General features: G+C 35.9%; 1 protein-coding gene across 9 annotated transcripts in view; it reads right to left on the bottom strand.

Annotated features, from left to right (window-relative positions):
* LOC124642598 (protein pangolin, isoforms A/H/I/S) overlaps window positions 1–10,708 on the bottom strand; it is a 124,134-nt gene extending 113,426 nt beyond the window's left edge. For 2 of the 9 annotated variants that reach the window (XM_047181063.1, XM_047181070.1), the window contains exon 1: window positions 10,421–10,703. The gene's annotated coding sequence lies outside the window, so the exon portion shown is untranslated. Of the gene's footprint in view, window positions 1–10,420 lie in introns of all 9 variants that reach the window. The other 7 variants (XM_047181065.1, XM_047181066.1, XM_047181064.1 and 4 more) reach the window with 6 other exon arrangements.
* Between the last annotated feature and the right edge of the window lie 3,183 nt (window positions 10,709–13,891).

Raw genomic sequence — 13,891 nt, 5'->3', positions numbered from 1 at the left:
CGGCTAGTTTTTTCATCAAAAGTTAAAGTTAAAGTAATGTCTAAAGTAAAAGTAACGGTCAAATACGTTTTTTCAAGGCTAAAGTGACAGCAAAACTAATAGAAAAATTGAATTTGACCGTTACTTTTACTTTAGACATTACTTTGACTTTTACTTTGGCTTTAACTTTTGATGAAGAAACTGGCTGTAAATATTTTTTCTTTGTTTGTACCCTGAAGGTTCTTAAACTACTGCACCAATTTAAAAAAATCTTTCACTTTTGGAGAGCTACACTCTTCAAGAGTAGCATAGACTATTATTTTGATTCAAGTACGGAAAGAAATTCTTTCGGAACGAGGCTAAAATAAATAAATAAAATATCAGTTTATTTTTAAACTGATTCATAGTCAAAAATATTTTTTCTATAAACAAAACCAAACATTAGAACAAAGGGTAATAAATAATAACACATAAAATTTAATGGTGTCCCAAGAAACAATGGCTGCCATTTTCACTTTTTTTGTTCCCTGGTCCGTTAAGTCATAGGCAGGTAGAGTTGCCTTGAATGAAACCTTGTTTGGACTCTTTAGTGCCCTCACTACATAAATGTACAGTAGAATTATCATTTTATACATTGCAACACTTAATGACGGTCATGTGGACCAATTTTTGTGCAAGAACTTGTAATAATTGCATCGTGTTCAACGGGTTAAGGTTTTGTAAAAAATCTTTAATTCTTTTCTTTCGTTCTACAGATTAATAATCACAAGTTCAGGAATAAAAATTTCATCAAAGAATCTAATCACAAAATCCTAAATCGGACCGAAATTCGCATGCCCGCCAATTCACACCACATTTGTTAGCGTCCCATTAAACCCAGTAGCAGACCAATTACTGATCTCCTCAGACCCAGTCAGTCAGACACCAGGGTAACCCGACCGAATGTAAAACACTTTTATTATACCCTTCTCGGACGAAAGAACACGGCTCTCAAAATTGGCCGTCGTAAAAACGCTAAACAGCGTTTCCCCCGCGGCTACGTTCAGGCTTTTGTTTTTATTTTGATGAATCATTTCGTAATTAAATAATTTATCTCGAGCATTGTTATTTTGAGTATGTGATTAGGTTATTTGCTTTACTTAAGTAACTTTTAAATGTATTATTTCTTTACTATTAAGCTTTGTTTGAGCGATAAGTTTTTTGATTCATTTTGAAAGGTTTGGATTCTAGAATAGAATGGTAGATGTCCGTCCTTAGGCCACGTACTTTTACGATAATTAATCCTATTTCAGTTTCACAACGTTTATATATAATTACAATCCTTGATAATATGACCTTATCTAAAACGGCACGCTCCTTGCATTTTGACAGATACATTAATACAGTAAGAGATAACTCGAAATAACCCGAAAAAGTCAATGAACATACGGTCCAAACAGTATTTTTTGAAGATAACTTTAATAGGAAAGTTTCTGGATCTCCGACCTTTCAGTATTAGATTTAAGGTTTATATTTAAATGGAGGTTTTGACCGTTCCAGAACCGGTTACAAAGGAGATGTGCGTGAGCTTGTTGGGAAAAACGATTATTATTGTACTTATACGTGAATATAATGCGTCGGAATTCGGAGGGTTGACCGCGCCTAAGTAATTGGTAAGTCAAAAGGAACTTTTTTCATCGGCAGGTTAACTTCACCAGTGCATATTGAAAGCTTGTGAAAATATTATTTTTATGCAATAGATAGGTGTAGCAAATGAATTTACAAAAATCAACATGACCAGCCATTTTAAATGCCGCGGGTTTGTTACACTCGACAAACCTGTAGTTTTTTTTTTTCAATTTATTCGGTACGTTGTTAAATAAAAAATACCACGTCCATTTTAAAAATCACAATTAAGTCAAGTGTGCATTCTTTGTTTGCATTCATATGAAAAATGTTATGTGACCGGATTTTACTGCATTCATCCGTTCTTGAGTTAGCATATTACAAAGTCATCCCATAATCATATTACGTATGGATATACATACGAATCATATTTTTCTATGTTAAGTAAGTTTACCCTAAGAGAATAAAACGAAACAATCTGATCAAGGATAAAGAGATTAGCCATGAAGAGGGAAAGTTCCTTATTATGATATTTCCTTAAAATGTATTATTAGACTGTTTACTTGTATTTGTTGTCTTATTTACTTTCAATAGTAAATAGTTGCAAAATTATTAACCCCTCTGCTCGACAAGATTTTGACATATGACTTTACCGTTGATTCGGCGGGATATTTTGAATCGCGACATGGAAGTCAAAAATTTGTACTAACTTTCAACACATGAATTCTAAGTCCGTAATGCCTGATCAGAAGTATTTTAACTATAACTTTAGAGCTCACTTATTTGACAACAACGTGCAAAGGTCAAATGGGGTCAGTTAATTCAGAAAAAGATAATAATTACGGTGTTTTTAAGTCTATCGAAAAGTTAGGCATTTCAAATTTGGTGAAAACTTACCAATAAGTAATCGCATCACTTTCTCAAACACAACACAAACGTCATATTTATAACATTTTCAATCCGTTGCAATACATTTCGTGCCCTTATTTATGTTCAATAACTAAAAAATCAGCACATAAAATACACAATAAAAATGAACAATTTACAACATCAGTCAAGTCACAGACAAGTAGAGTTTGGAATGGAGTATTTTTTTTTTTTCAATCAGCGGTGTGCATTCGATACCTAAATCGGAAATTTATTATAAATAATCGAATACCAATTTTATATATACCTATTTTTTAATAGCAACTTATTTCAATTTTATTTATTAATTTTAAATTATAGGTTCAATTTGTTTTTGTTGTTAAGAAAAAAGATATGTAAGTTTTTAGCATTAAATTTTTATATGTATTATTTATTTTGGTGTTGCGTCATTCGTAATAATTTTTAACTTTAATTGAATTTTTATTACCTATTACGGAATTTTAATTTATTCTTATATTATTTCTCAACAATTCTAACATTTTTGTTTCGGCGGAGGGTATGCGGGTGTTCTGAAATATAATGCAATTTATAACTACCAAAGGTATGTACTTATTTGATGATGAGAAACAATAATAATAATTGATTGATTTGCCCCGCAGGGCATCTGAGGCGGATGACGGGGAGTAGCGACCCCGCGGGGCTATATATCCGAGTGCTCCAGGGAGAGTATACTGTCCCCCATCTCCGGCTTGCCGGAGTGAAGCATGACGGGGGAGAGGTCTCCCGCCTCTTGGCTTGCCTTCACCGGCCGGTCAGAGTGGAGTCGCTAGAGTAGGGTTAGCAGCCCGCTCGGAGGGTAGGTGCCTCGTGGTAAGTGGCGAGTGGGCCGGTGATGCTGGACCCACAGGGAGCGCGTGATCTGCGTTTAAAGTCCGCCGAGGTATCCTCACCCTTCAGCCGCTCATGTACCTGTTGCCCTCTTGTTGCGATTTAGCGACTGATTCCCGGGGGCCCAGTAAGTGAGTTGGCGAGTCTCCACCTGCCATTTTTACGTGTATTTATTACATTGTTATCGGCAGGTGCCATAGTTCCCGTAGTTTCCCCATTCCTAGTCCACTAGCATCCCATCACAATAGCCCAAGTAGTTTTCATCCATAGTTAGCAATAGTTTAGCACAGAACCGGGCATTGTCCTTGGGTACATTTCTATAGTGTATACAGGGATAATCGTCGGTTTTGTGTCACCATTTCATTAAAGTTGTCTCAAAAGGGCTTCAGCGTGTTGGCTTCGGCCCCACGTTCGCCTTCCAAAAATCCGGGACTCTGTAGTCCCGTGGTCGGTTAGAGACATAATAATTGATTGATTTTAAAGTCACCAAATATTTTTAACCGAATCCCAAAAAGGAGGTGGTTCTCAATTTGGATGTTTGTTTTTGGTCGAAAGGGTATATTCCCCATATTTGTTATTAGGTCCAGGATCTGATGATGGAAACCTTGAGAAATCGAGGGCAGCTCTCGAAAATTGTAAGCATAGATAAGGTTATAACTTGACACTCAGATGTATATCTGATAACACTATGAGACAGTAAAGGTTCGGAGCTGACCTGATGATGGAGACCAGAGAAGGTCGAGGGAACTCGACAACCGTACTTCTCTCGTCTCCATCTCCTTCACTGTTGCAGAGGCCTCGTAAATACGAATAATATAAGCACAAACACGAGAAAGTTTAAATATTCAGTTGTCGAGTTCCCTCGACCTTCACTGGTCTCCATCATCAGGTCAGCTCAAAGCCTTCACTGTTGAATAGTGCTACCAGGCAAACACCTGAGTGATAAGATTTCAACCTATGCATTTCTGCAACTTTCGAAAGTCGCCCTCGATTTCTCAAGGTTCCATCATCAGATCCTGACCTAATGATAATGGGACCACCTCGGAAGTACACGCTATCAAACAAAAAAAGAATCATCAAAATCGATAAATAAATGGCTGAGTAATCGCGTAACAAACATACAAAAAAAAACGGTCGAATTGAGAACCTCCGCTTTTTGGGAAGTCGGTTAAAAATAAGTCGGCGGCGGCCATCTTTCCATCTTGGACCAGCTTTCGATGAACAGCGAACTATTTGCCCCTTCAAGCAATAAAATCGTCATAAAATTTTGCGATAACTACACCTAACTACGGCTCTCGTCAAATAGCTTTGCCGCTCAGTTAAAAAGTTGGAAGTAACGAATCGCCATTAAGTTTGGCAGATCTACAGGAATCCTGCACATAAAACACCCGAAGAATAAGTCTTCATTTGCCGTCTTCAGAAACCCTAAAAACCGAAGATTTTTTTTATTCCGGCTACAACGTATTTTCTACCACTGATTTTCTAGCATTTTTTTCAAAATAAATTAAGTCATTTTACTTTTCCTAATTTATTTTCAGATTATGGTAAGTATACAAAAGTGCAATTTAGTAATACATATTATAATATCAAATAATATAAAATTATTAAATCGATTCTTTATTTTAACGAATCGGATGATTCGATGCAAAACTTCTATCACCGTCGCCATCTTGTCTATGCGTCTTCAAATTTAAAAAAACAACTAATGTAAACAAACATGGCGAGTTCGATCAGAATTCCCGGTAATTACGATTGGATTTTAAAAAGGTATATTTCTAACGGGATGCTAAATATGAAAGGTTTGAATGCGTAATAATAATTTAAATTTATTTAGTTATTTTATTTAGTACTCACAAATGTGGTTTGATTGGAAAGAAAATAAATATGAGCGTAATTAATTAGGAAAGTGTATGACTGATTCGCAGACCCCAATTGGGGTCTAAACCGAGCTTACGGTGACATTGATGTTCAGACCCCGATTGGGGTCCGCTACGGATTTGACGGTTAAAGACTGAATGTATTTCTAACAATAATAAATGACAGCCGACGGATTCCTAATTTGAACATTATTCTCTTATCGAGCAAATATTTACTTCTTTTGTTTATTTAGTGCCTGAAAAGTCTTCAGTCATTCATAATCTGTTAAGTTATCTAAAAGATAGAACATTTCTATTATCTAATGCATGTAATAAGTGTAAATGGTAAACGGGATTTCCCTGCTAATATCTGTCAGTTAGTGAGTTTCAGCTTATCTTTGAATCTATTAATTCAATCAGATATTAGTGACGTTGTACCTTAAATAATCGTTTTTTATTAAAAAATAAATTACAACGTACTCGCGAATGAACCTTATTAATGTAAGTCATTCCTGTTTTTCGCAGTTTCACGGGAACTGTTTAATTGGAAAGTTTGTTTTAACGAACTGATCTCAGGATGAACTGGGCAAAAATTAAGGAGGCTATAACAATTACGTTTCTAAAAATTCAACCAGAGACTCGCTAACGTCTTGCAGGCACACGAGCGGCGACATCAATATACGAAGTAGGATAATTTGTTTTATAGGATTATAAATTGATTAACAATTTTGTCTGTACAATAATGCGATAAGAGTAAGCAAAATCTTTTTTAAAATCCTGTAATGATTGCAATTTTCTTAGTTCTTAATTAAACATACTATTCATAACGTTAAAGTTTCTAATATGTATAACTATAGGATTGTTTTTGAGGCATTATATACGAAAAAAACTTATTTAAATATGGTTGAGATAATTATATGATGTACCAGTTATATGGATATTTCTATGATAGATACTTTTGAGTTTACCATATAATTTCAAACAGTGTAAGAACGAAGATACCTAACGCGACAGATTACAAGAATTGTCCCCCTGTTTGTTGTTTAAAAAACCAGTTTAAGTATATTTTTTTTTAATTAACAACATTGTAGCAAGCTCATTCAATTTCCATATAAGCCGTCGTTTGCGTGCATAGTATTGCGAAAAAAAAACCAAATCACTACTATACGATTACGCGCGGAATTAAAATTTTTAATCCAAGATTTGTAACGGATATGCAGTTTATCCTCTTAATACCTACTAATTGAGATAAGATTTGGATAATAACACATATGTATTAAGTTTGTGTTAATAATAGTTTTTTTTTTTTATTGTACATTATCACGTGTCCAAGCAAAAAAAGAAACAGAGGACAGTTCACTTAAAAAAAAATGGCGTTGTCTTCCATTGCAATTTTATTAAATTAGTCACTAAAACTTATTTTAAACGAATTTGAACTTTAAACCGGCACAATAAGATCGAGTGGTCAATTTTATAAAAGCATTTCTTTTATTTTTTTGCCGCGCTTTTTTGGATGAACGGTAGAATCTGTGTCGCTTCTAGGAAATGCTCATTACGGCGTCGGGAGACAAAATTTATATCGTCACGGTTTGTATCTCGTGTATGCTTTATTTTAATGGGCTTTTTTCCTTAATTGCAGTCATTACGAACAAATTATAAGGTTATTGTAAAATATATTATGATAAAATACCTACGTTTATCTTAATAAACCATTCTGTGAGCAGCCAGATTCAACTCGTTGTCAACCCGACTTCGATTACTACGTTGCTTTTTCTCGAATAACTGACGTGATAGGAAGACCACTTATTCAAATTTTCACTTCAAATAAAGACTACAATCAGCCTAAGACTTCGACGATACACTTAGACAGGCATTACATGCCATAACCTACGGGCAAAGTGACAAAGAACGAATACGTGGCCCGTATGTTAATCATAAACTGAGATTAACAGCCTACCATGAAATCTCACTCGATGACATATCGAAATCAATTTGAATTCCAATGACAAACTATCCGAACGCAACGATTTAAATTCCGAAGGATGGAAATGTAGACCCGCCATAGGTCGTAAATGTTTTGAACTAAGTCCGTGCGGTTGGTACTATTGTGAGCTTGGCGGTTTTTAGGGTAAAGTTGAAAGTTGCTGGCTACTCGAAAATGCGAAACAATATGTATTTAAAATAATTATTTGATTATTTATCAATCAAAAGTCAATTAAGTTGTGATTGTTATGAATTACTCTTATAGAAATTGTAATTCCTGTTCTAGATGATTGATTTATTTATTTATTTCAATAACACTGAAGAAGCAGTCGAAATTGTAAAAATATGACTATGTTCCTTAAAGTAACTATTATTTCCTAGTGGAATGTAATTAATATGGCATCTATCTCATAGAGAGGCATAGAGTTATTTAGTCGAATTCTGGCAACTTCTGACTTCTGAGCCCACCGGCTTTATCATACATGGATCGATCGATCAAAACCCTGGACACGTTTAGACAATGATTATTGGAACTGCCGCGTCATTGAAAATCTTATTTTATGAAGGGTTATACTAGTTGCACAGTATATTTGTAAACGCATTCAGTATTCCGCGTGTGCCCAACGAACAACACGAGCGCATTAACATTCTCAACTCTCGCGCAGGTTCTCATAGCAAGCCGCACGCGTTTAATAGCTGTCTCTGTAAATGCGACTGGCTTTTGTTGTTAAAATATAAACTTTATATTTTTAATTCCATTGAGGAAAATCTCAATTGTAAACTTTAACTTGTCACATGTAAACAAGATTCATTGTAGCGCCTAAACGTGACGTTAATATTTAAAAGTTCTAGCTCTGTTTATTAGATTTGATTTAGAATACTATTAATTATGATATGATCATGATCCCACGACCTTAATTAAATACTGAATACTATCATCACATACATAATTAGTAACGAATAGGTATTGCGATAACATCATTGTTAAAATTACTACTTGCAGTAGGTAGTTAAAATTACTATTTGCTACTCAATCAAAGATTTTATAACGACAAAATGTAGATATTTAACGAATAAAAATAATTAGATCCTATAATACCCATGGAGCGTAGGAAATGCGATTATATAAATTATTCATTGGAGATAACGACCAAAATAAGACGATTGTTCGCTTCTGAGAATAAGTGTTTAGATCTCTTTCCCGCGCAGAGCATTGAGTATACCGCAACAGTCTGCTTCAAGGACGTAATTTTATTATAGAGTAATTATAAGGTTTATTATAAGAAATAAGCTTGCCCGCAGTTAATACATAAAGGGACCAATTTCTATAACGTTTTTGAAAGTTTTCTCGCAAAACAGCCACAATGAAAATGTATAAAAAGCCTTTGAAATGTGGAAAAAAGAAACAAAATTCGGTTTTCGAACTGGCCGTTCGTAACCCAGACTTGTCGCATTTAACTGCGTACCATAAAAGAGAAAAAATACGTATACATATTTATTTTTATTTAAAAAGGGGTTATAAATAATATTCTTTTTTGCTCTCAAACTTTGAAAAATGGTTGGAACAGAGATTTCGTTTGTGTGAGACAAAAATTTTGTATAGGTAGAATAACTTTGGTCTCTCCATAACCTGTTTTTTCTGTAGACTTAATCCTTCGGATTAAACAATGGCGTTTTATGCGTAATTCCAAGGAAGTAGGTGCAGTAAATGTAATAAATTATGTTGATGAAGACACCGGCCAACTAAGCCGATCAAGCCCTTCTTAATTCGAAAAACTTTAATAACGTCGTAATGCATATAATTTCGTTACAATAAACTATATTTTTATTAAGGACATCCCAAGTTTTTCATTAAGCAGGTGCGTTTGCACACATTTGTAGGGCTATTTCGTTATTTATTGGGGTCCAGTGGATCATAAAAAATAAATGGCATTACAATTATCAACTTTGTTCCTCATGAGTTGTCATTTTAGTACTGCAATGAACATTTCAATGAATCCGCTGGACATAGTATAATTAATTAATAGTTTCTGTAGAAGCAAGTTTATCCACGATAGGGACCTATATCATGCCCTTTACAAAGGGTGAAATGCATTGGAATTAACAAGCATTTACTAACATGTCGCTAACTACTTTTTGCATCGACATAAAATATAAGCTTTTTACAGCTTTTGTTACCTATTCACTTAATTCAAATGGTTCTTGTTTAACGATATCAATGAAATAAAAACGATATTTACATTAAACCGATGTTTTATAGTAAAAAATTGACTTGAAAAATGTTCGGTAATTGGGATTAAAACTTCGTTGATTAAACCGATTAATTATAAGATTAGTTTCACTGTTTTTCCCCATGTTTGTCTTTTTGTAAACGCGGATAACCGAACTATCTACTAGGCTAGGCTAGGCTCTATCTTCTCTCTTAGATAATTACCTACTTAATTAATGTGAAAAACTGTCTCCAACTTGGATTCAAACTTTGAGCTTCAAATTAAGTTCACTTCAAGACTTAAGAACGGCGATAATTGTTGAGTTTACCCTATCATAAGTTTCGTTAGGTTGGCATCTTATGATTACCGTCTTAAATCAACTCTACACTTTTGTTTTACGTGTGAATAAAGCTGATGAAAGCAATCAGGATCAAACCAGATAGGTATGTACTTAGGTTTATTTGTGTAGCGTTTATCTGTCTTTTACAACTGGAGGTGATTAGATGCACACCGGACTTTATCAGGCATGTTTTTATTACTTTTTTTATGACACGGGCATTTGCATCTCCAAGCAACGGCTGGCGCGGGCAATAAGTTACGTTTACGAGCGTCTATGTGAGAATTGAAAGCGTATGAGCAGCATGGCATGTGTCCAGTGCTGGCGGTCACAAATGGATGCAAAGTTCACATTTCACGCGGCTACATCGGTTCACCGTCACCGATAACGTATTAATTACGTTATAAATTACTCGACACACTTCCCGGCTACTGATAACACACCGACGGCGCCAAATGCACATAAAACACCACAAGAAACGACGGATGTGACTAGAAAACGTTGACGCCAGCCAGTTCTGTATATGTAAACGAAAACAGAGACGTGTAAATAGCACGCTCGCCACACGCCGTGGCCACACCGTACCGTCGTGAAATCTGTCACCGATTATAAAAATACACTAAACGATCTCAGTGGCGAAATTGCAGGCCAGCGACCCCTTACTGATGGGCCATAATTAATCGGTCGGCACATACCTAAACACGACGTGCATTGCGCTGTCCACGCGCCTTCAAACTCCAAAACACGTTGAAAAACGCACACCGTTTGACACAACACGCACGTTACATACTCGTTATCACACACTGTTGTCGCTTGTTGCACTCGCGATGCACGTAATGTGGTACACTGGTCATTATTTTGTTTATCGCCGGCAGTTTTAGTCGTTGTTGGCGAGCGCGTGAAACGGGCCGCGGCGGGCCGAGAGTCGCGAGTCTACTGCACACAACAATGGGAGCGCGGCGCGCGCGAGAACGAGCCGCACGCACACTGGCGCAGTTCTCACTCACACAGACGGAGCGCCGCGTGCACCGACGCGCGCTTATAAAAAACCAACGATCGGTATGCAGACGTTCGGTTTGAGCAGGTCCTCGGCTTGACGCTGTTTTCGTCTGCGGCCCAGGGTTCCCGAAATACTTACAAAACTCTCCACATATTTTATATTATACGCACAACTTTTTTGGAACTTATTTAAATAAGCTAGTGGGTGTAAATTATGTTTGATTTTAGTTTAATTAGACTCTTCTATTCAAATTATTTTAACTAAATGAATTAAGGTCTTCTAATAAATGAAACTATTTTTGCCATTTTGATAGTTTTTTCCTAAAAATGTTTTTTTAATATTGAATAAACGCTATTTTTTCATAATAACTGTTTGAAATTGTTTTATCAAAAGCAAAAATGTTTAACAACAAGACATTTTCATCGATATTTTAATGGAATTTTATATAAAAAAAGTACGACACATATTTTTGTCATTACGCACATTGGTATAATTTTATTTCAATAAAAATTATAAACTTGATAACTGTGTTTCCAACATAACAGTTAACATACTTACTCACATAAATTTTACAGTTAAGAAACAAAACAAACACCCATTCAACATGACTCAAGATAATTTTCTTAAAAAATAATAATTACAAAACTGCACTAGTCTGGGGAGAAATTCCCACATGGCAACATTAAAAACAAAAGAACGGCAGTCAGCGAACCTTGAGTGGGCAGGCGATACGATTCGAGCCTGCGCCCGAGTCAGCGCGCCATGTTGCCGGAGGGGCGAGCGGGACGGCGCGCTACAGCGGTGCTGGCGTCTCGCCCGCACGCTTGTTAGCGTTATTGCGTGCCGTAACTATACTCGTCAGCGACTGTACCACACACCCACACGTACGCATTGTTATCTTACACAAAATTTATAACGAGCAAGTCGTATTCGTCCCGGTTGCGGGCACTCCTAAATTCTTTGCGGAAGGGGTTCATTTTTTTCTCATCTCGAATCCTTACGCCTCAGTTTTGCCAGAGGCTACATAAAATTATAATGATCGCTAATGTTGATAGTTTGTTTTGTGTTCAGCTTGTTATTTTGGCAACACTGATAGTTTTGGCGGGCTCCGTTGTGAATGGTACTATGAATGGAGTGCGTTTAGTTTTAACACATTGTTTTAGTAGAATTTAGTGTGTGTTGCGAAGTAGTATGTTAGTGTGGGTATCTACATATATATTGGTTTGCGTGGGCTGAGAGATGCCTACTGTTTCGATACCCACATTATCCTTGCGTGTAGGTAGGTTGAAGAAATTGTGGACAGGTAGGTAGTATTGTTGTTTATTTATGGATCCTTTTGGAAAGGATCTGCCAAGTTATGTTGAATTTTAGAGGATTTTTCTTATTAGATTGAAGAGTACTAAATAGGTAGGGTAGAGAAACGTACCTACACCTACATAATAAATAATGTGAATGGAGAATAAGTAAAGTATATAGGTAGGTACCTTGTTAGGAAATTAACCAAAACAATTTATTGACTTATAAGTAGGTTTAAGTATTTACTTAATCAGGAGCTGATTTATGAAATCCCTCCCACCCCCTTCCGCAATGTTTGACCGGGGAATCGAACGAAGTTCACACTGCACTCTGTAGGTATACAACCCGGCAAACATTTACCTATGTAGAGGTACTTACATAGTCTTTTAGCTACTTACCTAACTACGTAAGTAAGTACACCATGAGTGCCTATGTATCTACTTAAAATAAAATCATTCATCATCCTCCGAGCCTTTTCCCAACTATGTTGGGGTCGGCTTCCAGTCTAACCGGATTCAGCTGAGTACCAGTGCTTTACAAGAAGCGACTGCCTATCTGACCTCCTCAACCCAGTTACCCAGGCAACCCGATACCCCTTGATTAGACTGGTGTCAGACTTACTGGCTACTGACTACCCGTAACGACTGCCAAGGATGTTCAATGACAGCGGGGACCTACAGTTTAACGTGCCATCCGAAACACAGTCTTTTGGTGTCTAAGCTATACTTAGAAAGTACATACAAACTTAGAAAAGTTGCATTAGTACTTGCCTGACTTGGAATCGAACCCGCGCTCTCATACTCGAGAGGTTGGTTCTTTGCCCACTAGGCCACCACGACTTTTTATACTATATGACTACTTAGAATAAAATGTGCTGATGAAATTCTAATTAGACTAATCAATTAGTTTTAATAGGTAGGTATGTGCAGCAGTCGAATTTGGAATTAGGAGTTTGTAGACTAGTTGAATAAGTTGGTTGGTTCGTTCCCTTAGGTTTTATATGTTCACATGTTTTTTTTTTAGGTACTTACTTACCTATTTTGTTCTAAGCTTTAGGTAGGTAGGCACCTATTTTGTTCTAAGTTATGGTTAAGTAATATTTTTTAATCAGATGCCTACCTATTTACTTATCTACTTTGAAATAGGTAAGAATTTAAAATATAAGTAATATAATTCTTCCCAAAAGCAACAAGGCATCTCACTGCATTTTACGATATTCCGAAATGAAAAGGCAGTGTCCCACAGTGCTGCCACAGGCAAGCTATAAATCGCATCGCACGGGTAATGTCAAATGTCATAACTCCCAAACACGTAGGTGTCACAATAAGTCCCTTTTGGGCACGCTACACACGGGGACACTGAACTGTTGGCAAATTGTTTTCATTGCAATTTTAGGCTAGATAGGTAAATAAGTAGTGTTGTATATACATTAATATAGATAAGTGTATGTACTAGTTCATAACTTTTATTGTGTATGATATATGTGTATTTGTATTTTTATGGGCCCCAGTTGCCTGAAATAAAAGAATAAATAAATTAAGCACACAATTTTTGCTTCTTCTCTTATAAAAAGGTGTGCCATAAGTACCTAAATTCTGAGTTAAGATGAAATACAAATTTCATCTTTCTTTAAGTTTACTTTTCACTAAAGCTGTTACATTCAGAAGAAAGAATTTAATAGTAATCAAAAATCATCTGATTAATAGTTTCATCTCCTCGGCTTTATTTTATTCCAGCTAAGTTTAGTAATCCTGATACATCTAAGTAGATAAAAACGATAACAAAAACGTTGATAGATTGACAGGCATCATTATAAAGCCTGGCTTAGCACCTCGCTTGTTGTAACCCATTCATTATATTTCCAATATCT

This window comes from Helicoverpa zea, chromosome 25, assembly GCF_022581195.2.
Source record: "Helicoverpa zea isolate HzStark_Cry1AcR chromosome 25, ilHelZeax1.1, whole genome shotgun sequence".
Lineage (NCBI taxonomy): Eukaryota > Metazoa > Arthropoda > Insecta > Lepidoptera > Noctuidae > Helicoverpa > Helicoverpa zea.
Note: the sequence above shows the minus strand (reverse complement) of the source record. Positions and strands in the feature narration are given on the sequence as shown.